This window comes from Canis lupus, chromosome 2, assembly GCF_048164855.1.
Source record: "Canis lupus baileyi chromosome 2, mCanLup2.hap1, whole genome shotgun sequence".
Classification (NCBI taxonomy): domain Eukaryota; kingdom Metazoa; phylum Chordata; class Mammalia; order Carnivora; family Canidae; genus Canis; species Canis lupus.
The window spans coordinates 50,503,227-50,528,337 of NC_132839.1; the positions used below are offsets into that span (position 1 = coordinate 50,503,227).

The window sequence follows — 25,111 nt, forward strand, 5'->3', positions numbered from 1 at the left end:
TAATTCAGTAGGTCTGGGGTGGGGCAGGAAATCTATGATTCTGAAATGCACCATAGTTTTATATAATCAAGAAGAATCTTTTATCTTAGTTTTCAGAAATAGGTTTGTTCTTCTGAGAGAACTTTTACATTTTTGCCTAGCCTTTATCCTGTACTTTACTCTGAAGTGGGAATGTTGGATTTTGGTGCCTTTTGCTCATTCTTCTTGTCTAGTAGTAATCTGAGAATGAAGTCCGTGATTGAGTTGAGAATTTCCAACGTGGAAGTAAGTTCCTTCTTTTTAGGAGTTAATTTGTAGAACCTAGTGGATTTCATTTATTTGTGTATCTTTTGGGATAAATTTGTATTTAATAGCAAAGCATCATATTCTATGAACTTTCATTAATTTGGACTTTGTTAATTGAAATTTGTAATGTGGAGGTAGCCTGGGGTAAAGTTTATCCTTAATAAGGGCACCATCGTTTACTCAGTGTGCTAATTACAGGTTTTAATCACTGTAGCAGGTCAAACAGAACCTCTTGGCCAGGTTTTATTGGCTCCTAGTTTCAAGTTATTATCTACATTAAAGTAGTAAAAATTTCTTAAGCTCATTAACATTCGCCACTAGATTCTCTTTCCCAACTTTGCAAAAGTAGTTCAAGTTGTAGACTCTTTTCTCTGTACAGAAGTATGCTGATGCTTTCTCTTTGTAGAGAGAGGTGTGTGACTCAGTCTTTCCCATCAGCGAGAAATGGGTAATACGTGTATTAGTGTCTGTTGGTGGCTTTGTTTCTTAAACTGTAGAAGTTGTATTTCACTGTACAGTGGTGTTGTCTTGCAGTTTGTAGTTATTCCTACTCTTAGTGCTTGACATCTAGGGTCTTTGTAACATTTCTGCCTTTCATCCTGTTTTGACATGCCAGTTACTGTTTATCTAGTCCTCTTCATTCCCATCCTGATTACAAATAACCATTAGCATTGGCACACATACTATATACCAGGCTTTTTTGCTTGATGCTTCATTCTTTTAGCTTACTATTCATAATAATGCCCATATGAGTAGTACCATTGTCCTTGTTTTGCATATGACAAAACTGCAGGTTTGAAGTTTTACCACCTGCCCTAGGTTCTAGAGCAAACAAAATAGAGAGCCCCCACTTACAAATCTACATGTGCCTTCAGAACTCATACTTTTAATTTCGCTGCAAGATTTTCATCATCAGTTTTCTTTCTTTCTTTCTTTCTTTCTTTCTTTCTTTCTTTCTTTCTTTTCTTTTCTTTTCTTTTCTTTTCTTTTCTTTTCTTTTCTTTTCTTTTCTTTCTTTTCTTTTCTCTTTTCTTTTCTTTTCTTTTCTTTCTTTTCTTTTTTCTTTTCCTTCCTTCCTTCCTTCCTTCCTTCCTTCCTTCCTTCCTTCCTTCCTTTCTTTCTTTCTTTCTTTCTTTCTTTCTTTCTTTCTTTCTTTCTTTCTTTCTTTCTTTCTTTCTTTCAAGATTTTCTATTTATCTACTTATGAGAGACAGAGAGAGAGATGGGCAGAGACACAGGCAGAGGGAGAAGCAGGTTCCATGCGGGGAGCGCGACTGGGACTGGATCCCGGGTCTCTAGAATCAGGCCCTGGCTGAAGGCGGCACTAAACTGCTGAGGCTCCCCCACCCCCCACCTGGGCTGCCCTCTATTTTCTGATCAGATTGGTAAGCACCCATACTTGGATCTTCAAGTGTGTCCTGATGATACTGAGAGGTAAGGGTCATAGTCAGTGACTAGTCAGTAACATTTTTTTTTTTTTTAATAATCACTGGAGACTATTATTTCAGGGAATGGAATAACCATAAATGTATTACTTCCTAGATATTCACACTGTTGGTGTAGAGGCTAATGCTTAGCCTTGGTCAGTCAACATTATCACATTGTTTAGGAGCATATTTGTTATAAATTTAGGAGCCAGGTGTATCAGAAAAATCTAAAATACTTCAGGTTATGCTGATACAATGATTAAGAGCTTAGGTTGGGAGCCTTGACTGTTGACATTCATGCTGTAGCTATGCCAGTTCTGTGACCCCAGGCAAGTAGTTTAGTGATTCCAATCCTCACTTTCCTTACTGCAAAACAAGGGCAGTACTAATACATTCCTCAAAGAGAGATCATGAAGTTGAAAAAGACAATGTAGAGTACTTACCAGAGTATCTTGCACGTAGTAGGCCTCAAATGTTGCCTTACTGTTGTGAGCTAATAGGAACTTCATAATATATTTTTTAAATTTTTATTTATTTATGATAGTCACAGAGAGAGAGAGAGAGAGAGAGAGAGGCAGAGACATACGCAGAGGGAGAAGCAGGCTCCATGCACCGGGAGCCCGATGTGGGACTCGATCCCGGGTCCCCAGGATCGTGCCCTGGGCCAAAGGCAGGCGCCAAACTGCTGCGCCACCCAGGGATCCCGGAACTTCATAATATTAAATTTAGAGCCTTCTTAAAAGCTCTGAGGTGGAGACCGTCAAATGAGGGAGGTGTTGATTACTTTGTCCTGTCCCTTAGTTTTAACTAAACTAGACTTGTGTTGGTCATGCTAAGTAAGGCCTGCCATTTCCAGCTTAAGTAATTACTTAAGAACATAAAAATTCTAAGTTCTTAAATATTTTAAAACATTTTAAAGTTGTTTATGTTTTAAAATATTCTTGCTAGTAGGGAATATGAAAGTGAAGTAGATGGCAAGAAAATTGATTTGTCAGGGCTCTTTTTTTTTTTTTTTTTTTTTTTTTTTTTTTAAGAGAGCATGAATACAAGCAGGAGGAGGGGCAGAGGGAGAGAGAGAAACAGACTCACTGCTGAGCTGGGATCCTGATGTGGGACTCGATCCCAGGACCGAAGCTGAAGGCAGATGCTTAACTGACTGAACCACCCAGGCACCCCGATTATCAGATTCTTTTATCAGACTGATCTTAGGATAGATAGAACTTGTAAAATGCAAGGTAGAGCTGTGTGTGCTTGTGTGTTTTGTGCTTGGTTGGCAAAAAAGATGTCAAGTGGCATTTGTAGATCAGAAGGAAGGCTTGGTGTAATTGTGCATATGCAAGGTTTGATGTATGAAAAAGATGCCTTTAATGTTAAAATGACTTTAAGAAATAACAATATTTATCCAGACTTTGTTTTGTCTTCTCTGTATTATTTAAATACATTATACGTTTCCAGAAGAGAGCCATTATAGAAAACTATCTTGCTGCATAAGCTGGAATGGGAAACCATTTACTTTTTTAATGAAGGCCCCTGCACTACAAAATTCTTGCAGGAGCTCCTCAAGAAGTAATTTAATTGGTGATTGTTTCCATTTCCATTTTTGAAACATAGATTAAAACTGTTTAACTATTTTAGATTATGGTCACTTAGCGGGAAAGGAATGGAGAGTGAAGCAGATGGGCAGATTCTTGGAGACTCTCAGGTGACTCTTCTGTAGAGTGGATGTGTATTCATAACCTTCCCTGGACCAAAAAGGGACACAGTGCTCTATCACCCATATCTTAGGGTCTTTTGTGCTTAAATTTGTGTTATATTTTTACAAGAACTGCAGCAAAAAATGATATGCTGCTTTGGTTACATCTGTTATCAGTTGATGAACTAGAATACATGATTTCTAAGAATTATTCCAGGTCTAATAAGAGTTTATGATTCTTTGTCATTATCTGGTAGAAATAATGACTGAAGTGATAAAAATGAGCACTTGTAAAAAGAAAAATTGAAAAGTTTTTCAATGAGTAGAAATACTTCTGCACTAATTCTGTTTACTAATTCCGCACTTCACTGTGAGGTGGTTTAGATTAGCTGCTCTTTTCCCGCTGTTTCTAGGATCCTGTGTTTTTTGAGTATTGAGTTTTCCATACCTGGTTAGTTCTTATTTCTTTGTTTTCAGTAGAGTATGTGCTTTTAGCTCCAGAACTGCAGAAAACCGCTTTCTCTTCTAGCTGTCTCCACTTGTTCTAACTTCATTCCTGACTGAGCTGAACTTTCTCATTTATTTTGGCTGCAAAATCCTTCCCATTTTTTATCTGCTATAAAAATGTATTTTTCCTTCAGTGAGGGGGATAAAATGTAAGCTAACACATATTTATTTTGGATTATCTTTTTCCCCCCCTCATTATTTTCCTAACCCTTGGGCTTTGTTCATGCTTCTGCCAATCTTAAAAAAAAAAAAAAGTTGATTGAGTTTGAGGATAACTGAAACTTTTTTTTACATAGTGGTTTGTAAAATGTGGGAGAATTCTACTGAATTCCATCTCAAGCCATCATTCAGTAGCAGTTTACTGGTGCAGAGAGGTGACGATGGCTCGTGCCTTTACTATTCTGGGAAAGTTCTAGATTTAGAATGAGTCTGTTAGAGTTGACTTCACTATAGAAAACAAGAAAAACTTTAACTTTGTTATCTGAAAAAGGCCTGGGTGGATGTGAGAGATTTTCATTCACTTTGCAAAATTGGACTTTGTTCAGCTAGTATAGATGGAAAAAAAAAAAGATCTACAGTCCCACCAGTGTTGCCACAGACTGGTCTTGATCGTTTAGAATCATACTACTCTAAAAGAGCAGAAAAAACCATTGAGAGACTCTGGGCAGATTTCCAACAGTGCTGTTTCTTATGGTTGATAGCGTCTGCCATCGTATTTTTATAAGGCATTGGTGGTGGGGTCATCTTCTCCTCCTGCGACCTCCCAGTTACACAAATGATAAACAGAATTTGGCAAATATATAAAAGAGGAAATAATTAAGAGGAAATAATTACCCATAACCTCATTACTTAGAGATAATTCACACATTTTGGTTTTCATTTAGCCTTTTTCTTCCATTTATGTGGTTTTAAAAACACATAGCTGAGAAAATGAGATTTTATTTATACAGATTCCTGCCTTTTAAATTTAATATGCATTTCCATGTTATACAAGGTTTTGAATATTAGTTTAAGGCATAACATAATTCTTTTGTTTGTAGCTACCAAATTTAACTAATTCTTCATTAGTGGACATTTAACATTTTTTTTCCAGTACAAGTTTTCCTCTTAATTCCATCATTCTTTCCTTATGATAAAATCAAATTGCTCTGTTAAAGTCTGAACATTTTCAAGTTTCTTTATACTTACTGATAAATTTGTTAAATTTTATACAAAATGCTTTGACTGCTTTATATTTCTGTGCCCATCATCTGAATATAGATGTCCCATCTTTGTCAGCAGTGGACACTTTTTCCTAATTTATAGGTGGAGAAGTGCAATGAGATGATACCTTCCTTAGAGATGCAATGACTGCTTGTCAGTCTGTAGGCTGCTTGGCCTTCATTTTGGTCTGGACTCAATCATGGGGCTTTTTCATCATCTCTTCATTTTATGCGCTAAGTTTCCTAAACACACGAGTGTTTGTGTGACCAGGTCTGGAGTGGATTCGTGAAAACCAGGTTGTCACTGAGTAGTTAAGCAAGCATTTGGAAATTGCCTGAACAAGAAGAAAGAACACCGGACAGTGCTATCCATGTTTATGGTGTTCTATGCCTATCCTTTGTATATTTAGCAACAATTGGGCTAACCATTTTGTGTATCCAGAAGAACCAGACCCAGACACCTAGGTCATCTCCTGCCTGTTGCCTTTTCTTTGGACTGTGACTAGCAAGTTCTTAGCTGCTTTCTAAGTTATAGACTTGTTCATACAACAGCTTGAGCTCCATATTTATTGGGCATACATATTTCTGTTTTATAGGGGAGACTTTTTCTTAGTGTAGATTTCTTTTTCTCTGGAATTTTTTCATGTGTTCTGAATGCTGCTGTTGTAACTGACTATATTATAAACTTGGGGATCCCAGGAGGGACTGACTTTGGCACTGAAGAGGGAGAGAGAGAGAGAGAACTGATACAGAATCTTAAAACAGGCAGCTGTTGTACAGATCACAGAGCTTTCTTCTTCTCTTGTTCATCAGTAGAAGTTGTTCTCTCTGGTATTGCATGAGTGACTCTTTCTTTGAATTAACCAATTTTCATTTACCTTGAGGCCAGTCAGGTACCAACAAAGGAGGGGGGATTCGAAGCAGTCACGAAGACACCGTGTGAGTGGTGCATTGAAGCTCTTGGAGGCTCTTCTGGTTCTTAGGAAGCCTCTCTCTTCAGAATCACTCAGTTTCTCGTGTAATATGTGTGATCTGAAGAAGTTGAGTTACCCCTTTTCCTAGGGATGAGTCTAATGTTTATGTCTGTGATCCACATTGGAGTTAATTTTTGTTGTGGAGTGAGGTGAGATTTAAATTTTTTTGGTTTTTCCACACATGGATAGGTCTTCTTAGTGCCCTTTGTTGAAAAGACTTAAAAGTTCTTTTTCTTTCAGCCCTGTTTCTGCCTTGCCCTCTCGGATATGCTAATGAACAGTAGGTTTCCTTGCTGACTGAGTTGGGGGAAGAAGAAGGGAAGAGGTTTGTCCTGAATCTTGACCTTGTTGTAGGGTGGTCTTGTACTATAGTTTGCTTTGCTTTGATTCTATTAAGAAGACATTTACAGAGTCTTTGTAAACAGTGAGTAGACTTTTAGCCAGCTTGACTTTAGTTAAAGATACTCTGTTATCACCTCCAATTGATTCTGAAATCTTATTTTAACACACAGTTTGGGTCAGATAAGCCTAGGATAGTAGAAGCTAACTTGAACATTTGTTAAAAATAGTTCTAACACAAAACTGATGAAACCCATCTTAAAACATTTTCTTTTCATTTTCCAGTTATTTCTAACTATAAAAGTAAAACAGGGGCACCTGGGTGACTCAGTGGTTTAAGCATCCAACTCTTAGTTTTGGCTCAGCTCATGATCTCAGGGTCATGAGAACAGACCCTGCATCAGACTCCACCGCTTGAGATTCTCCCTCTCCGTCAGCTCCTCTCCCCCCACACACTCTTTCTCAAATAAAGAAATCTTAAAAAAAAAAAAAAAAAAAGTAAAACATGTTTATTACAGAAACTTCTGGAAGTTACCAAAGAATAAAGAAAACTTTTTCTTTCCTCATTACTGTCATCCTGATTTTTGGCACGGCAGCACTCCTAATTTTCTGTGGACTCTGAACAGCATAACTGGAACAATATTTGAATCTACTGGTGGATTCAGGTTTCTTTTCTTTCTCATGGAAAGGGAAAAGGTTAGGAGCTATTATTTGAAGAGCATCTATTGGCCAGGCCTTGTACTTCACAAAGCTCTGTGAAGTATTGAAATTCTATTAAAATAGTAATGACAATTTTTTAAAGGTCTTTTTAAATTTATTTGAGAATGAGAGAGAGAGCACACGTGAGCGTGAGCATGAGCATGAGCATGAGCCAGGGCAGAGGGAGAAGGAGAAGCAGACTTCCAGGCTGAGCGGGGAGCCCAGCATGGGGCTTGATCTCAGGAACTAGAGATCACCTGAGCTGAAGGCAGATGCTGAACCAGCTGAGCCACCCAGGCGCCCCAGAAATAGTAGTGAGAATTTATTTCCTTTCGGTATCCTTCCTACCTCCCCCTTCTCTTTTATAGGCTTGAGTTAATTTGCTCAGTGTCATTTAGGTGTAGTATGTGATCGATCTGAAAACGGGAAAAACTTACACATCCTTCAGTTCAAATCATTAAGCTCTATTTTCTTCCATTGTTTAGAAGGCTTTACAAGCAGAAAGGATCCCTTTCTTTTCTGGCTTATGTGGTCTCCCTTGTATTCTCGCCCAGAATTAGAAGTTCCAAGATCCCCTTATGTCCTGCCCAAATTAAGGCTTGTTTCTCTTCTTCTTTCTGTGCTTTCAACTTCGAGAGCCTTAGTTTTAACTTCAGTATTTATTAGCTGAATAGAAAGGTGAAGGAGAGAGCTGAGATTTTTTTTTTTTTTTTAACAATGAAGATTCCTTCAACTGGATTGATTTAATTTGCTTTGCATTACCTAATAAGTAAGCTGTGGATTACCCTGCAAGCCACTCATTTCTTCATCTGTAAAATGGACTAGCTTACTCAACAAAGATCCTTCTACAAATGTCAGCATTCCTAATTTCTCATGTTAGGCGACCATGAATATGTTTCTGGTGATGTGGTCGGGAGTACCTACCATTGGGACCTCTGTTTTCTCAGTACCCTTAAATCTCACCTCATTAAACTATGTGCATTTGAGTTAATGGGTAAGAATATCAATTGTAGTGCACTCTTTTAATGTCAACAAGGTGCGTGCCTCTGTGTGTGTGTGTGTCTGTGTGTGTGTGTGTCTGTGTGTGGCGCACGCGATATTTGTGATCCTTGATCTTGTTCCTCCTTCATGTAGGAGAAGTTTATGTCCTCCAGGACCGTCATGACAGCCAGGATTTCCCATTGACACCCTCACTTTATCAAATTACACTATTCATAGTATCCTGTCTGGAAGCAGATAGTTGGTTGATATGTTCGTACAGGAATCCAGATTTTTTTTTTCCTCCTTCATTGACGTTTGTCAGCATAAATTTTTTTGTGATTCAGGCTAATGCTTGAGGTATAATGAGTGCAAAGGGAGGTGGAATGTTTGGACTCTGGACAGCTAAAGGCAGAGTTCTCTATATTAACCCACTCTGTTAATCACTAAACTATTTTATTTAGTGATTTAGGGCTTTACATTTAGGCCGACTACTTATATAAATTGTATTGATTTCTGACAAGTGTTCTTTGGGGCAGAACATTAGAACTCGGGCCAGAGTAGAGCATCTTACTGTTTCGTCAGGCTCATGAAAACAGAACAGAAAACCACCAGGGGTCACAGCTTCCAGTCATCTTACCATATCTGGACCCCTGAATCAGGACAAAGAATGACAAAAGGTGGCTTAAGAGATGTGGAAAAGAAATCCTAAAGGAAATGAAAAGGGAATTATTTTCATTTCTTTTATTCTGGTGCCAGTGAAGCTCTGACTTGGTTGTGGAAGAAATCCACGTGGGAGTAGCAAGTTGTTTAGAATAAAATCTTTACTTTGAATTATTATTTTTGCTTTTCACGTGTTCAGGAAAATTAGAAAAGCCTTAGTGGTTGAATAAAATACCAGCAAATAAAACAGTCCTAGGATGTCTAGGAAGGAGTACAGAATCCATTTTAATCTTTTCCAGAAGATTTGTGGAAAAGGGATTACAATTTAGTTACAATTTACTGAGGCCAACCTCAGTACTTCCTGGTGAAGGGATTTTGTTCTCAGTGGCCTTCTACTTTCCATTTTGGACCTCTTATGTCCTGAAGGCTTTTTTCTCTCCCAGCCTCTTTGCCCTGAGGTATTCTGTTACCACTGAAGAAGTTATCTCTTCATATGGTACAGTCATCATAGCTGTTTTAAAACCTGTTTTACGGCCAAGGAAATTAAGGTAGAGAGAAATTGCATGGGGTCACGCATATTGTTTTTCCATTTAATGTCTGTCTGCTCTTAAAGTATGTAAGGCTTTCAATGGACCCTTCCCTTCTTCTCCCTTGTCTTCCATATGCTTACTCAATCAGAAAGCCCTTATTTCTGATCTCTGGTAAGTTATCTGAGCAAAATAGTTCTTTGGAATGAGTCTCCTTGGAGTTAATACTTAGATTTTTTAAAGATGACAGATAATTTTAATGAATATTTGGTTAGCACAGCGTATAGGTGGTCCCTTGTTTTTGAGATCCCTAGAATACCAAAGAAAATGGTGAACAGTTTGGCACTTCACCACTAAAAGGTGCTTTTTCTATTTCCAAAGCTCACAGTGGGAGCCATAGGCTCTGATGGTCCCCTAAGAGTCAGCCTGGGAGAAGATTAATGTCTTCTTTGAAGATACAAAAGTAAACTGATAACATCTTGAGATTTGTAGTGATGATCATTGGTACAGAAACCATTTTAGTAATCATCGATGTGAGAAGTTTGTTATTTGGGATATTGTGTCCTGCCATGTGGCTTAATTCTGTCTTCTTATTGGCTTGTCATACTACGGAATTAGATTATATAGCTGTGTGCTCTGATGAGAATTCATTTAATTACATCTTCCTTCGGGCTCCCATAGTGCTGTGATTTACCTTTATTACAGTACTCGTAGACTGGCTTGGGGAAGAAAGATACCATCAACTGTGAAAGAAGTCAGGCCTAATTCAATTAATGAAATTCAATCAATTAATTAAATGAAGGCAGTAGTGGAGAGAGCCAAAAATTATTCTTATTAGTCTCATTGTTAATGGTGCTGTACCTGCAGTTTTTCCTTCTAATGGTTTTGAGTTCATTTGTAGAAGTGCCAGAATTGGTGAGCAGCCTGGTATTGCCAGCACTGTAAGCAGTGGACATTAAGATAGGGGTAGACAGTAGATTGGGAGTGTGGCCTTATTGTGAAGAAAGAGAAAGCAAGGGGTCCTTGGAAGGATTTGCACAGAGAATTGACAGACAAATTGTATCCCACTTGTGGAGGAGTTGAACCTTGTAATAATGCAGAGAACAGCTCCTGCTCGGAAACAGAGAGAACAGTACAGAAACTGTAGTCCAGGGGTGAGGATGAGGACTTGGGGCAGTAGGAATGGAAAAGGGGGTCATTGTGGGGTAGACTAAATAGGGTTTATTGAGGTACAGTGTAGGAGGTGAAGGAGAAGGAAAGAGTTGCTTGAGAGCTTAAAGTGAGACCATTAATGAGGATGAAGGGCAGAGAGGGGGAGAGTAGAGGAGATTGGTTTGGTGGAGAACATCCATGGGGAATAGTATGGCTAGTGGGTAATTGGCAGTTAGGGTATGGAGCTCAGGAAGGAAGCTAGAGCTACATATAGTAAATGTCAACAGCAATCTGCATGTAAGAGATAGTTGAAACTGAGGGAATGGAATGGAAAAATGATTGTTGGATATGAGGGCTATCCAGAGGTAAGTTGCCTAGATTGTCTGGCCAGGCCAACGTGATGTCTTCTTTTTCCTGCTGCTTTGCCCAGCCCTTCCTGAAGCTCTGGGCTCTAATGGAGAGAATTTAATTAAAGTCTATCACATCAGTAAGCATTGCATAAATAAATGACAAAATGACAGCATAAATGCTTGTGTTTCACCATGTATGTATTGCAAGGCAGAATAGCACGGCGATTAAGAAAGAACATAAATTCTAGGGTCAGAATGCCTGGGTTCTAAACCTTTTTCTGTTCATTTCTAGAAACCTGTCCACCCACTGGCAGTAGTACTGTGACCTTGGACATTGTGTTCAACCTTGGTGCTTCACTGCCTCTTCTGTAAAGTGGAAGTAACCTTTATGGTTACTGTGAGGATTAAATGATTTTTTAGTACAAACTGAAACAGAACTTGGTATGTCATAAGCCCAGGCTGTAGTTTCTAGTTTTCATCATGATACACTCCGATATCTGTTCTCAACAGGTCCAGGTAGTAATTTGGTACATTCAGAGTCTTAATTTTGGTACATTCAGAGTCTTAACTCATAGTTAAAACTTACTGTTCCCAGATCTTTCTCTTTGCTATGTATAACTTAAAAACGAACAAACAAAACTTGATTTGAGGTTCTTTCTCCTCCCCTTTTTTGTTGCTCTGGCTTTGGGGGAAGTTGAATGGTTTTGTGTACCTTTTGGTGGTAGATAAGGTAGGAAGTGTAGCCACAGCAGTAACAGATTTTTGACCTTTTGTTTCTTATCCTACCTCATTCTGCTCATCTGTGGATGCTGCTGCCATGGCCCCACATGGGCTCTAATCGAGGCTTGAAGATGAGCTGCAGTTCATTGAACTTTTAATTTCCATTCCTCTTGCCAGTTGCTGTAATCATGTGATGTTTAGAGGTGTCCAATAAAATACTTTATGTTGGAAAAATCTGCCTTGACAACGTGTAGGAGGTCGGGGGGGGAGAGGGATTCTCAGGATTTGAGTGCCACGTCTATGTACTTCTGTCACTGAACACATCACTTGTTCGGGTCATTCTTTTCTGTAAGATAAAAGGGACTGGAACAACATTTCCTTTTAGCTTTAATACTGTTGTTCCTAGAAAGAGGTCTCAAAAGGTAAGTGTATCTTAGCAATAGGTATAGAGAACAAAAAAGGACACTTAAATATGAAAATAAAATAATTAGTGTTTTAACAGTTTTATGAGAGCATGTCATAAACTTGATCATTTAGTGCAAGAAAGAAGATGGTTTGGGAGGTAGGTGTGGTTCTGGAAGCAGAAATTTGGCATATGACACTTGGCAGCGCTCTGGTGTTTGGGGGACTATACTTACTAGTATTTTGTCCTGCACTCTTGTGAAGTGTGCCTTCTGAACCGGAATGTGTGGTCACCACTCACCTTCAGCTAAGTTTTAGATTTGTTTTCTTGAAAACTCTTCTGTGGCTTAGCTAGAATTTTTCAGAAGATTGACCCCCATAACAAAATCATTTGGATAGGGCTTTTACCAGTGTGTGCACTAATTGGTTCCCTAGGATATGGGAATCCACTGTGTGGCTGTCGTAGAGCTGGGGAAGAAGACAGGCACGCATGAATTCCAGATTCCCTCCTTGATGTTCTCAATAAATGGCACCAATGCCTATCTGCATCATGCAAGGCAGAAATCTAGAAGTCATCCTTGAATACTCCCTTTTTCTTACCCCATACTTATTATATTTGTTCACAGACTTTATTGAATTTAACATCCTATTGTCTTTTGTCTTCCCTCTTGTGTCTTCGTCACTCACCTGAGCCCTAGCTCTGCCCTCTTACCTGAGTTCTTGCCACAGCCTTCTGGTTGGCCTCCTTGTATCTACTGCCTGCAGCCTTTCACTCTGTTGTCCAGTATATAAACAAGGAATCCTCTTCTAATCAGGACCCTTGTAAAATAAAGACCGAAAGAGTTGATGGGGTCTAGAAGACTCTCAGTGATCTTGGTTCTACTCTTTTCCACCCTCATTTCATGCAGTATTCTTTTTCTTTTTGCATTTGTTTTCTTTTAATCCTTCCTATTCTCTTTCCCCTTTCCCCTTTCTCCTTTCCTTTCCTTTCCTTTCCTTTCCTTTCCTTTCCTTTCCTTTCCTTTCCTTTCCTTTCCTTCCTTTCTTCTTTCCTTTCTTTCCTTTTTCTTCCTTCCCTTTTTCTTTTCCCTCTCTCCCTCCCTATATCCATTATGGAGCTCAGACTTATGACACTGAGATCAAGGGTCACGCTGCGCTGACTGAGCAAGCCAGGAGCTCATGGATCCTCAGTCTTATTTTCAATATACTAGTATTTCTAATGAATCTCACATAGTCTGTATATTTGATCATTTTATCATTGGAGTTTTTAAGAACTTGGTTAAACTATTCATCAGAATTGAATTGAGTGTGCAGGTGGAGAAGAGTCATAGTTGCCTGTAATAGATAGAGACCTTGTTTCTTATAGATGTTGCTACTCTTTTTGCTTTGTTGTTGAAATCCTGATAGGATTGAGGATGGCAACGGTGGGAAATGGGGCATATTCCCCCCCCCCTTCCAAGGTGCTTCCCCAAATTCCTAGAAAAACAACACGTATTAACCTAGAAGCACAGGTGGTGGCATGTGCTGGGAGGGGGGGGTATTTTAGTCATACCGTGCTTGAATCCGAGCCCACCACATCCTCTTAAGTCATATTTCTTTAATTCCTTCATAACAGTATCATGGGAGGTTTGGACAGGTGTTCTGTTGAAATTGACATACTCTCAATCCCTTAGAGTAAAAAAATTACTTGAAAAAAAAAAGAGAAGGAGCTGTCCTGATATGACTTACTCCTGGGTGTATGCTGGGTTTTTAGATTATTTCCCTTTGGAAGGCTCACAAAGCATCTCTTTATGCTGACATTGACAAAACTCAATAGATCACAGTTGATGGAATCTACTCTCTTACTGCAAATTGCTGTTGTCCTTTATATTCCTCTGTCTCTTTTATGCCTACATAATTTTTTGGGGCTCAGGAAGTACATCTCTTTCTGGCCTGGGACAAACTCCTTTAAGTCAGACACTCTGAGTTTCCACACCTTGGGCTGTTAATATTTCGTTTGCTGTTATTCATTCTACATCATCTAGAGTGAACTTCATTCTCGTTGGAGGAAAAGGGAAAATAAAACAGATAAGGGACTCTTTTATGTATTTACTTTTGTACACCACTTCCCTGAGCAGTAGGTCTTAGATCTTCCATATTTGTCTTGCCTCAAACATAGAAAAGCAGAAAAGCCCTTTTTGTAGTGCATGGCATTTTCCCAAGCTTCAGGTCATTTGAGGACCAAGGATCATACCCTTTCTGCTTTTATACTCTAAACTGTTGTAAGATTGTCCTTCTTATTGTAAGCAAAATCAGAACTGTTTAATTGTTTAGTCACTCACATATATACACTGAACATTTTAGTTAAATAGGTCTCTCTGCTTTGAATTGGAGGTGACTCTTAAGGTGTTAGAGATGAAAACCAATCCTGATTTCTCCTCTTTAACCTGAATCCAGATACTAAAGACTACACTACCTCAGAGTCTGTAGGAGACTCACTTTCCACACACTCTATTTTCTATGGCTCAACTAGCAGCTCCCCCACCCACCCTGGGTCAAGTCACCTGAGCTCTGACCCTTCCCTGGAAGTTCTGTGAGTTTATGGATTTGGGGAGGTATTTCTCAGCCTGTTCAATACTTCAACAATAATGGTGATGCTTTACCAGCTCTGCTGTGCCAGGCCAGACTGTATATAGCGAGGCATTTTACTTAGTTTCCTTGCTTAATCCTCCCAACAGGGTTGTAAGAAAGGTACGATCGCCTTTTCACTGACCAGGGCCCTGAAGCTCAGAGGGGTTAAGTGAATTGCTCCAGACCTCATGAAAAGAGTCTATTCTCTATCTGCATTTTTTAAATCAGTCTTTAGAAGTAACTCATCTAAAGTAAAAAAGTAAGAGGCATATGGAAGTTCTAACCTCAGTCTAGTTGACCTCGAATGTGAGGGCTTGTTCTCACTGCAGTTGAGGGCCTGCTGTGGTATGGGACAGTGCCAGGTGCTTTGGAGGAAATGAAATTGAAGGAAACCTATTCTTGGCTTTGCACAGCTTTTTAAAAAATGAGAGGGGACTCATTGAAGTTTTCATTTGTTTTGTTTGTTTGCTTGTATTTTAAAGAAGAGGGGATCTCCTGTTCTTCTAGGAAGCACGGGGTTGAATGTGCTCATCAGTGTGCAGCACTGGCACCCTGGAAGAAGTAGGTAGAGATCATGTGTCTCAACCTTGTGCTGTCTAGTTGTAGCCTGTGGCTCCTTGCAGTGGTCTGTAAGTCACTCCATGTGGACACACCTGTTTTCTCAGGCCTTGTCCTATGTAGACATCTGTTTCCTGGTGACAAATAGATTTGCCTTTATTTTAAGTTCTTCCATTTATTGTGTCTGTCTTCTTATACTGAGCTCCACCTCTTGGTGGAGGGTGCCATTGAGCTGTGACTGCATTGGTAGTGTAGTGAATTCCTTATTTGACCTTCTTAAACTAAACCAGAGTATCATGAAAAGAGTTTGAATGTTGCCAAATAGAAGCAGGTCCCATCAGGGGGTGAGGCATCTGCCTTAAGCAGTGGGGAAAAAAAATACTAACTTTTAAATATTCTTTAATAATATCCCCTTTATTTTGCTTTTTTGGAATATGCTCAAAATGGGAATTTGAAAATATGAAGAACACAACTCATTATGAAAATTTTATTTTATTTTTATTTATTTAATTTAAAGATTTTATTTATTCATGAGAGACGAGAGAGAGAGAGGCAGAGACACAGGCAGAGGGGGAAGCAGGCTCCATGCAGGAGGCCCAACATGGGACTCCATCCCGGGTCTCCAGGATCAGCACTTGATCCTGGGCTGAAGGCGGTGCTAAACCGCTGAGCCACCCGGGCTGCCCTCATTATGAAAATTTTAGAATATGAAGTAGAAAAATAAAAATTAGTCACATTCTCACCTTCCAAGAATAATCATTGGATGTTTAGGTATCTATACTTGAATGGGGCAGCCAAGCTAAGGCTTCAACTGAATGCAGATTGGAGATGCCATCTAAGAGGCAGAAGTTCAGCTTACTGCCTACTACAACAAAACAAAACAAATCAAGGTTCTTTAGAGGAATAGAACAATTCAATATTGCCACAACATCCAGGGTACAATCTAAAATTCTTCAAAATATGAAGAAACAGGAGCCTGGGTGTTACAGTTGGTTAAAAATCTGACTCTTGGTTTTGGCTCAGGTCATTTACCTCAGGGTTGTGAGATCGAGCCCTGGATGGGGCTCTGCACTCATTGCAGAGTCTGCTTAAGATTTGCCCCCTCTCCCCCTCCCTACTGCACATGCATGCATTCTCTGTCAAATAAATAAATCTTAAAAAAATATTAAGAAACAGGAAAATGTGACCCATTCTCAAGAGAAATATAATCAATGGAGATTGATTCCACAATGACCCATTATGTTGGATTTAGCAGGTAAAGATTTAAAAGGAGCTATTTTTACTATACTCAGTTATATACAGGAAGACTTACTTGTAATGAAAAGTTACAAAATCAGTACAGAAAAAAACTGCAAAGAAAAAACAAAACAAAACAAAAAAAACAAAACAAAACCATAAAAACCCAAAACCTGAAATAAAAAATTTCCAGGATAAGTTTAACAGAACAGAGATAAGAGTAAAGAATCACTGAACTTTTAGATCAGTAAGAATGATCTAATCTGAAGAACAGAGAGAAGAAATTGAAACAAAAATGAACAGAATGTCACAGACCCAGGGGACAGTTTAAAAAGGGTCTGTACTGTGCATGTAATTGGAGTTCCAGGAAGAGCAGAGAGGGAGAATGGGATAGAAAAAGTTACTTGAAGGAACAGGGATACACATTTCCCAAATGCAATGAGAGAAGTAAGTCAAACTTACTACTGTTTGACATTGTTTATAAGAAGGATGGGGAGCATAGAGCCTGAGGAAGAACCATGGCTTGATTGCTGTACTTTCCCCCCAAGTGTCTAGTCTTAACAAGCCTGACTGATTTTAGTCCCTACTGTCGTGCTCCATTCTGGGACTTACAAATCCAGTGTTAGGCCAGCAGTAGATTAAGTTGCAGCCAAGACTAAATTGTGCAGAATGGTAGAATATGGTGGGTTTTTTGAACTGTGCCAGGGCTGGTTTCCTTTGGAGGTCTGCAGTGAACACTGAATCTTTTTGTGTGCCCTGCTTTTCCCTTGCCTTTCTTCTTAGCTTTCTTGCTACCTTCCTCTTATTTCTGAGAAAGGGCAGAAAGAAGACTGGTGCATTTGAACAGACTGGCTACATCGAAGGCAGTGAGTTCTATTGATATCAGAGTCAGCTTTGGCAGAGAGCAACCTCTGGGGAGGCTTTTGTTGGGTCTTTGCTTTTCAACATCTAGATGATGTTGTGGTGGCAGAACTGATAATCACTTGGTAATGAGTTGTTATTAAGCCTTGATTGAAATGTGGAAGCCAAATTCCTGTGATTCTGACCTTAACCTTTTTAGAAATGCATGCTTTTGCACATCCAGCTAGTATGCACTGGTGAGTCCATCGTGATTGTTAAAAGTTGGAAATACTGCCCCAAGTTCCTGTTTCCATTTCCTCTGGCAGCCCTTGGACCTCCCCCAAGACGTGCCTTCTCTTTTAATGCAGCTCTGGGACCCAGCAACCAGAGGGTTAAAGTCTGGCATTGGGGTGAGTACCTCTGCCTATTAGGTTTTATCAGACCAGTGACTCTCCTGTTTATAAATAGTCATGTCTCCCTTGCTTATCCTTCTTGTGACTGTGCCCGTCCCAGTGTGTATACCATTGTGTGTCCTCCATAGGTGTTAGAAATCCAGTTACAGATTTTGGGAGGTAGTATAGTCTTGGATTAACAAAGAAAGAGCTTTGAAGTCCTACAGGTTCTAAAGCCTGCCACTTCTGAGCACGGTGTCTTTAGACAAGTTCTTTGAACCCTGATGTTCATTTTCCTGTAGAATAGGGATAATATCTATTTCTCAGGGGTTTTTGAAGCTTAAAAGAGTCTGTATATAATAATAAGCCTTCCACATGAATATTTATTCCTTTGATTTCCTTTCAGTTTCATCATAGCTAATTACTCTAGGTCATTTCTTATTTTGTACATCTTTGTTCAATTCTGTTTTAAGGAATTAGCTTCACAGAGGGAGTTTAAAACTGGTAGCTTCTTATTCATCCATCTTTTTCTTAAACTGAAAGGTAATTATTTTTATTGATCTGTAGGCATTTATTTTTAACTTTGTTATGTATCCGTGTATAGATCTGTCTTCTGTACTGTAGTAGACCAGAGGTTTTTAAAAACAGATACTTGCCCTTGAGTACTTTCTTTCTACATCTTACCCATCTTCCTTGTCTTATTGCACCTCACTCGTAAGAGAGACATAGTACATTGTTTTGGTGATATGGATTACTTGAATAAACTTTTGAAACACCACAAAAAAAGCTTTTAAAATTTATACTCATTTGTCACACTGTGGAATCATGGCATTAAGAGAACAAAATATCCTTTAATCTAAAGATCCTTGGACCTTTTCTCCTAGTTAAACCTTTCTAGTTTCATCAGTGGTTATGTTTAAAAACATGGTTTTCAGGGGGATGTCTGGGTGGCTGAGCAGTTGAGCATCTGCTTTTGGCTCAGGGCATGATACTGGGGTCCAGGATTGAGTCCCACATCAGGCTTCCTGCAGGGAGCCTGCTTATGCCTCTGTCTCTGCCTCTCTCTCTCTCTCTCTCTGTCTCTCATGAATAAATAATAAAATTAAATTTAATTAAATAATTAAATCTAAAAAAAAAAAAAAAGAAACCTACATGGTTTTCAGGGGGCACCTGGCTGGCTCAGTAGAGTGAGTGACTCTTGATCTTGGAGTTGTGAGTTCAAGCCTCATATTGGGCATAGAGTTTACTTAAAACAACAACAACAACAACATGGTTTTCATTTCTCGTATCAACCCCTTCACTTTGTTCCCAGCCTTTTTTGTCTGTGTCTATCTTGGTAGAGTTCCCAGAATGGACCATTATATTCCTGGCCTGTTGAATAAATAGTGGTTTGGAATCACCTGCCAGCTTCTTTGCTTAAAAACAAAGTATCTATTACTGTACTGAAGTGCACATACACAAATGTATACAGCTGTGTTAATTATATATCTATTAATGCATACCAGTAATTTGGGCAACCATTTTATGCTGTGGACTCTTGATTGAGTTTTGTGTCAACCAAACCTTGAGTATATGTGCTTCTGCGGTACCACATCTTTCCTACCTTTACGTGATACAGTTGATTCTAAATGCATACCACCCCACCTTGCCCATTTTCCATACTTGGTGCCTAGTAGGTGCTTAGTAGATGGTTGAGTGATTATGCTTTTTTAAGCCAAGCCTGAGCTTGGCTTAATCCCCACGTTTCTTTCTTTTTAACATCATCCCTGCAGAATCTGTGCTTTAGCTGTTCAACTACCAGTTATTAGACCCTGGAACAGCTGACTGTTTGTGCCTCTTTGGGAGTGTGCACGCAATTTAATCTCTGGAAGACTCCTCTTCTCTTTCATCCCTGATAGATTCAGCTCAGGAGTCCCCTCTTCTCTCTCTCCTGACACCCTTTTTTCCACACGCTCCGTCATGCCTTCCTCTCCCTGGATAACCAGGTACGTCCCTCTACTTGTTTTTCCATGTGTCTCCCTTGGGATGTATACACTTTTGAGAATAAGGAACATATTTTTATGTTTCTATCTGTAGCACCTAGCACAGTGTGCCTGGCAGTAGCTGCATACTAAATAAACTAGGTGAACTTGTGAATGAATAAACACACAAATGAACAGTTTCAGGGCCTGATGTTCCAGTCCATAATATTTTTGGATCTGGGTTCTGTGAGTCAGCCTTTTATCTGTTAGTAGATTGAGTAGGTTTGGTCAACATGCTTTCTCTGTCTTTACCTGAGTTACTGGCTTCATGTTGTCTAGGGCAGGATTGAGGACTGATTGCTATTCTTCAGGGACTAAAATTTATGTGTTGCTTTTTTCTGTGTTTTTGTCTCAGAATATTATGAAAGAACTATAACAACATAAACCTTAGAATTTTGTGGCTTCAGTGGTGTAGGAACAGTCCAGATTGAGAGTCTTGCTACCTACCCAGATTGAGAGTCTATTTATTATTATTTGCTCTCAAAATATGTGTGTAGGTCAGTCTTATACTCTATCTCAGCTGAGTGAATATTATGAGACTCTGTTGGAAAGCTTTCTTATATTTTTCAGGGTAAAGGAAGTTTTGAGATTTTCATGGAAACCTACTTAGGCTGCAGGGAAGTAAAATTTGGAATCTTGTCTTTGCTCTCTGGTTTGTCTAGCTGGGTTTACAGTTTGGATTATGTGTTTACGTTAGCCTGAACATACTCTCTGGCTGATGACCTTTCAAAACTGGTGAAAATCCCAGTCCTTCTAGAAGTATATTGATATTTGAAAATAACACTGTTATGACCGTTTTTGTGGATTTAGTAATTGTCCTGTAAGTTTGGACTGTTTTAATTTCCAGGAGCAGATGAGAGGTAATCTTTGGAAAGGGATTATGAAATAAAATTACCTTCTGGTAAAATCGATTGTGGTTTATAGCTGGTAAGAGTAGTCACACTAGTATTTTAACACCACACCTCTGATGTTTTTAATTAATTTATTTTTAAGGATTTCTTATTTATGAGAGAGAGAGTGTGAGTGCATGAGCCAGCGGGAGGAGGAGCAGAGGGAGAGGGACAAGCAGACTCCACATGGAGCCAGATACGGGCTCCATCTTGACCCTGAGATCCTGACGTGAGCCAAAATCTATAGAGTCAGATGCCTGACTGAGCCACCCAGGCCCCCAGCACAGCTCTGATATTTTGAAGAAGAGTGGGGTTCTCAGATGAGCTCTACTTGGAAAAGTTTTGTTCTTTATCTTATGAAGAGACTGAAACAAAGCAGAGCAAATATAAAGGGCTTAGGACATGAACTGGATTTGTAGGATTCTGTATTAAATTAATATTTGGGGAAAGAGTTTAGTCTTTATTAGTGTTTTTAGGTCAGAGAACACTGCTCCTGAGAGGTTAAGAGTGTGTCCGTATTCCACACTTTAAACTTGGTAAATACCTATAGAATTATTGTCACTACCTTGTAATTACCTTGTTTACTTGTCTAACAGAGAGCTCTTTCAGGGGTGTGAATACCAATTGATTAATTGCTGTGTCCCAAGAGTGCAGTCACTGGCCCTCGTTAGATGCACAAATGTTTAAGAGTGTAAATGAGAGACTCTAGACCTTTGTATGTGTCCTGTGTGACCCCAAAGTGCCTCTAATGGTAAGAAATTGCATGTATTTGTGCCTTCTAGAATAGGTAGATCTAAAGTTCTGGCTATAGCTGTTGTTTACAGTGTGCATTACTATTGGGTGTTACTGTCATCAGGGTACCTCTTTCCAGGTTGCTCCAAATTGTAACAAATAGACAGTGCAGTATTGACAAGTACTGTTTTAGGTTTAAAGTGTAGCATTTAAAGCATGCTTTTAGAATAGCTGCCTGGAAATGGGAATGATATGGACGCCATTATTTCAGTGATTGATATGATGCAATTCTGCATTATCACTTGCAGGTCATTTCTGGTGAACCCACTGTCATTAAGATGTAGACTTACCTGGGACGCCTGGGTGGCACAACACCTGGGTTGGGTGCGTGCCTTCGGCCCAGGGCGTGATCCTGGAGACCTGGGATTGAGTCCCATTTCGGGCTCCCTGCATGGAGCCTGCTTCTCTCTCTGCCTGTGTCTCTGCCTCTCTCTGTGTCTCTCATAAATTAATAAAATCTTAAAAAAAAAAATGTAGACTTACCTACTAACCTCTTTTCCCTTCAACCCAGGGACATTGTGACTATTAAATGCATTTTTTTAAAGTTTATGTATTTTTTTTTAGTAATCTGTACACCCAGCATGGAGCTCGAAATCATAACCCTGAGAGATCAAGAGTTAGATGCTCTTCCGACTGAGCCAGCCAGGCATCCTTAGACATCATGTATTAAATAATATAACTGGTCTGTTTTAATAAGTATGTTTATAAACTTTGGCCAGGACACTTTGGATCCCTGAAGAGAGAATCCTAAAATATCAGTATAGGGATTATAGAGTTTGTTTTATAGGATAACTTGAAACCCAAAGAGATACAGTGACATGTACAGATTTTTTTGGAATTTTTCCAGCTTATAGATTCTTGTTTATTTCTTTAAAGGCTTTTCCCTTTTCAGAATAGCTTCTCTTGTCCCTCCTTCGATTCTATAACTCTAATAAAATTGGTATGCCCTAATCACTGTGTTTTGTTCTGAGTAGCCATATGCATCCAGCAGGCTTGCAGTTAGACAAAGGACCAGAGCTTTAAGCATTGACAGTGAAGAGAATTCAAAGATTTTCTGTCTCTGTGGAGATATGGGGACAAACAGAGATATGGCTTCCAGGAACGTTCAATTCTGCCCTTCCCTGTGAGCCATAGCATCAAGTAGCTGCTGTTAGATATGTGTCATTGTAACAGTATTCTTTCTTATCTTTGTTATCTATATACTTTTCAGTGCTACTTAGCAAAAATATGGCAGTGTCTTAGTTACCTAGTTTTATGCACTTCCCATGCTTCCTTGTGACTTTTCGCTGGCCCCTTGTGGCTAACCTGCTACCACACGCACTGTGCAAGAAGTTGAGACTTGGTTATTCTGTCCCAGCTGTGGAACTGAGATAATTAATGCTCAACACGATGATGTAGAACATTACAGCTTTATCAAGGACTATGGAGTTGTTAGAAGAAGTGAAAAAAATTGTTTTGAAATTTGCTTTATTAGAGTACAATTTATATATAGTAGAATTCATCTACTCAAAGTGTACAGTTCAATCAGTTCTGTCAGCTGCATGCAGTCATAATAACCACCACCACAATCAAGGGATAGAACCTTTCTGTCATTCCAGAAAGTTTCTTTCTTGCTCCTTGCAGTCAGTGCCTTTACCTCCCCACTTCAGAACCCAGGCAATACTGATCTGCTTTGTCACTACAGTTTTACCTTTGCTAGGATTTTGTAAGAGTGAGATCAAGGGTATAGTTTTCTATATCTGGCATTTCCATAACAGCTTTTGAAATCTGTTGCAATCGTTATATGTATCAGTAGTCCCTGCCCCCCCTTTTTTGGCTGAGAAGTATTCTATTGTATGGATATACCACTTTATTTATTCTTCTCACTGGTTGGACAGACATTTGAATGGTTTCCAGCTTTTACCTATTTGTGAGTAAAGCTTCTAGAAATATTTGCATATAATCATATAGGCATGTATTTTCATTTCTCCTGAGTAAATAAATATCCAAGAGTAGTGTTAATGAAAATGTTTTTCATTGCGCCTCTACATTCTTCCCTTCCCACTAGCAATATATGAGAGGGTTCCAGTCACTCTTTACTTATCAAATCTTGGTATTTTCAATCTTGTAAATTTAAGCCCAGTTGGGGGGTATATAGTGCTTATCTCATAGAGGTATTAATTTTCATTTCCTTGATGACTACTAGTATTGAGCATCTATCTATCAGTCTTCTTTGGGGAAAGGTCTATTAAATGTTTTTTGACATTTTTTGGAGCTCTCCATCATATTATTGAGTTGTAAGAGTTCTTCACACATTCAGAATATATGTACTTTATCAGATATGTTTTGCAAATAATTTTTTTCCAGTTTTTCCTTTTCATTTTAATAGTGTTGTGAAGAGCTTGAAGTTCCTTATTTTGTTGAAGTCCAGTGTATCCACTTTTTCTTTTGGTTTTATGTTTTGTCCTCTTGTCTGTCCTTACACCAATACTCAGGGTCTTGGGTGCCATAACTTTATAGTTCATTGTAAAGTCAGGTAGTGTAAGTCTTCCAACTTTGTCTAGGTCATTTGCACTTTTGTGTGCATTATCAAATCAGGTGAGTTGAGTTCCATAAGAAAATGTACTGCAGTTTTTTTTTTTTTTTAAGATTTATTTATTTATTTATGATAGACATAGAGAAAGAGAGGCAGAGACACAGGAGGAAGGAGAAGCAGGCTCCATGCCAGGAGCCCGACATGGGACTCGATCCTGGGACTCCAGGATAGCGCCCTGGGCCAAAGACAGGTGCTAAACTGCTGAGCCACCCAGGGATCCCCTGTACTGCAGTTTTTATTGAACATGCATTAAATTTGTAGCTCAATTTGGAGAGAGTTGACATGTAATTGTATGGAGCTAATCCATTAATTGGGCATATCTCCAACTTTAAATGTCTTCTGTAGTTTCTTTTTTCTTTTTTTAAGATTTTTATTTATTTATTCATGAGAGACAGAGAGCAAGCGAGAGGCCGAGACACGGGCAGAGGGAGAAGCAGGCTCCATGCAAGGAGCCCGATGTGGGACTTGATCCTGGGACTCCAGGATCATGCTCTGGGCCAAAGGCAGGCTCCAAACCACTGAACCACCCAGGGATCCCTTCTGTAGTTTTTTTCTAAAGCATATTTACAGTTGTAATATTTTGTTAAATTTATTGTTACATATAATATTAACTTTTTAAAACATTTCATGGGTTTGGTGCTAAATGCTTGAAATATCAACTTCCAGTTGTTTTAATATTTAGAAATATAATGGATTCTTGTTTATTGAACTTGTAGCCTGCCATTTTGCTAAAAAATCACTTGTTGGGGATCCCTGGGTGGCTCAGCGGTTTTAGCACCTGCCTTTGGCCCAGGGTGTGATCTTGGAGTCCCAGGATCAAGTCCCACATCGGGCTTCCTGCATGGAGCTTGCTTCTCCTTCTGCCTGTGTCTCTGCCTTCTCTCTGTGTCTCTCATGAATAAATAAATAAAATCTTAAAAATAAATAAATAAATAAATAAATAAATATCACTTATTTTTAGTTCTTTGCTTTGCTTTGCTTTCTTCCTGGTGAGAGTTGATATTCTTGTTGCTTGTCTGAGACTTAAGCATTTATACCTTCATCTTTCTGTATAATTTTAGCTGTAGGTTTTTTTGTAAACTGCCTTTAGCAGTTTGAGGAAGTATCCTTTCTGTTCCTAGTCTGCTGAGAGGTTTTATAAAGGATCAGTGTTGAGTTTTGTCAAACTTTTTTTCTGCATCTAATGAGATATTTGTGTACTTTTTCTTTCTTATTTTGATAGTGGTAAAGTCCTTTAATTTGCAAAAATTAAACCAATATTGTTTTCCTAGGATAAAAA

The 25,111-nt window shown here is 39.0% G+C and overlaps 1 protein-coding gene and 1 long non-coding RNA gene across 20 annotated transcripts in view; one reads left to right on the forward strand and one right to left on the reverse strand.

The window, feature by feature from the left end:
• AKAP13 (A-kinase anchoring protein 13) overlaps window positions 1-25,111 on the forward strand; it is a 320,680-nt gene that overhangs the window by 42,055 nt on the left and 253,514 nt on the right. The gene's annotated exons all lie outside the window — the stretch shown is intronic.
• Window positions 1-25,111, reverse strand: part of LOC140617483 (uncharacterized) — a 50,320-nt gene that overhangs the window by 11,514 nt on the left and 13,695 nt on the right. For 2 of the 4 annotated variants that reach the window (XR_012017722.1, XR_012017712.1), the window contains 2 exons: window positions 12,631-12,737; window positions 9,610-11,862 (listed from right to left, as the gene is read on the reverse strand). This is a non-coding gene — a long non-coding RNA (uncharacterized lncRNA). Of the gene's footprint in view, window positions 1-9,609; window positions 11,880-12,630; window positions 12,738-25,111 lie in introns of those variants that run through there. The other 2 variants (XR_012017718.1, XR_012017723.1) reach the window with 2 other exon arrangements.